The 2,500-nt window shown below is 31.8% G+C and overlaps 1 protein-coding gene across 3 annotated transcripts in view; it reads left to right on the top strand.

Moving 5' to 3' along the window:
• LOC100199204 (fibroblast growth factor receptor 3) overlaps nt 1–2,500 on the top strand; it is a 170,052-nt gene that overhangs the window by 31,856 nt on the left and 135,696 nt on the right. The gene's annotated exons all lie outside the window — the stretch shown is intronic.

Below are 2,500 nucleotides of genomic sequence, written 5' to 3'. Positions count from 1 at the left end.
TACCACAAGAAAGGAAGTAAAAAATTTATTTGTACAAATAAAAAAAAATTGTAAATAAATAGAACATTCAAGTTATTCAAAAACATGGCCACTCCTAAATCAAAAAAAAAAATTGAATCAAAAAGTCTCAACGAAAAAGGTCTTCAGATGATGTTAGACATGCAACAATAACAAATGCATATGCAAACACAAATGACCAAAATAATGAAAGCATTGATGTTATCACAAAATCAAAATAATATATCATTAGAAGCTTCAACAAAAAACATTAAGACTTGACCACTAGAAATAAATCGACCAATAGCTAAATAATTAGCCAATAAATCAAGCCCATATCTCAGACAATAAATGGATAAATTTCCTTGACACATGGACAAGATATAAAGAAATTAAAAAGCTAATCAACCCAGGAGATATCTACAATGAGCTACGACTAACTTGCAGCACAACAGTTAACAAGATGTTCTTCATTTTTGTTGGTCCAGAAAACCTAAACAGTTCTGATGAAGCGTCTTATACCAAATCAGTTTCTGTTAAATTGATTCCATCTGAAGTATATAGACAAAAATTCTTCTCAATGAAACAATCCGATGGAGAAATAATTATAAATTTTATTGCAAGAATCAAATCGCTAGCAATGCTCTATGATTTTAATAAAAAATGTGATCGCTTAACCTATAAATGTACATCCAATTATTCAGAGGATATGATTAAAGAATAATTAATTGCAGGAATCAACAACCTAGCAAATTAAAGTGGAGTTCTATTGGAAATCAATTCATTAATGACATAGATTTCATTATTAGTAGGCTGACTGAATGCCTACTAATAATGAAATCCACTGAAAAAGCATTGCCATATTTTCAACACACAAGCGAAAACACATAAAACAGAATAGCTCAGCTAAAGTCAAACTATCAAAACACATCACATCATTGTTCTATTCTAAAACCACACCAAAACAAATTAAATTGTAGAGGATGCGACAGAAGGCTACACCCAGCTGAAAAAAGACAATGCCCAGAATATGGTAAAATATGTAGAAATTACGGAAAAGAAAATCATTTCCATTATGTATGTGAAAGCACCAAGACATCCTGAATAAAAGAAGATGAATACAAAGAAATATCATTTATATTGTTGGCAACAACAGACCAAATATGACTAGCAGATCAAATCATACCACATGGAACATGGAATAAAAACAATTATACTAAATAAATAACCCTGAACCATTGCCAATTTTATCAGTAAAACTTGAAATAGATCTAATGGCTCATAAAAAACTAAAACCTTCATCTGCTAAATACATACAACAAATGATATTACCACATATTACAACATTAGCTTTAGCCAATACAGGTGCCCAGACATGTGCGCTGGCTCAGATATACTAAAGAAATGGTCACATAAAATTCACAGGTGGCGTTGTTTCAAGCGCAGTACACATGTCAATACCAATACCACATTATTGGCAAAATGAGGCCAAAAAGAAACTCAATGATAACACTTGATATTATTGAATCAGTACCACAAGGAACCCCAATGGTGTTCCTGAATGATGATTGTACCAAAGAAAGATAGTTCACCTTGGAGAACTGTTGACTTACAATGTTAAACAACACAACACTGAAAGAAACATGTCACATTAATTCACCAATTAATATTGTTAATCAAATCCCAAAAGGTAAAAAGAAAACTATTATTAATGCTGGAAATGAATATCACAGTGTTACCTCTATCACAAGCCACCAAAAAGGCTACAACCTTTATTACAGAATGGGGGCATAATCAATAGTTAGGAGCCCCACAAGGATTTCATGCATCAAATGACAGAGACACCAAATGTTTTGAAAATAAAATCCAGAATTTCCCACAACTTGTTCGATGCATTAAGGATTCTTTACTTTATAGTAACGATATTGAATCTTCATTTTGGCATACTATGTCTTACATTAAACTATACTTAGACAATGGAATAGTCTTTAATCCCGAAAAATTTAAGTTAGCCTCTGACAACATTGTCTTTGCTGGATTTGAGCTAACCATGACAGGATACAGACATTCCCAGTTTACAAAAGATTATTTAGTTGATTATTACAGAATCATAAATCGATCTTACATATCAAGGTCTATTACATCTCATACAAAAGGGATTCATAAAAAATAAGCAAATTATACCGACACATCTTCAAGAATTTTGGCCTAAATGCTATGACTTATACACTATAGATAGTATTGTGTTTTTAGATGGTAAAATATTAATGCCAGACTGGCTGAGATCAATTTTGCTCAGTAGTAGGCATGAAAGATATCAAGGCATAGCTGCAATGAGATAAAATGCCAATGGAAGATATTTTTGGCTAGGAATGAGTGCTCAAAAACAAAACTACAGAACTCAATGTCACAGATGTAACAAGATTGCATCCTCAAACTATAAAAAGCCACTCGCAGAACTAATACTAACTTAATATCTTTTTCAAAAAACAGTATTAGACAA

This window comes from Hydra vulgaris, chromosome 09 (assembly GCF_038396675.1).
Source record: "Hydra vulgaris chromosome 09, alternate assembly HydraT2T_AEP".
NCBI lineage: Eukaryota > Metazoa > Cnidaria > Hydrozoa > Anthoathecata > Hydridae > Hydra > Hydra vulgaris.
Note: the sequence above shows the minus strand (reverse complement) of the source record. Positions and strands in the feature narration are given on the sequence as shown.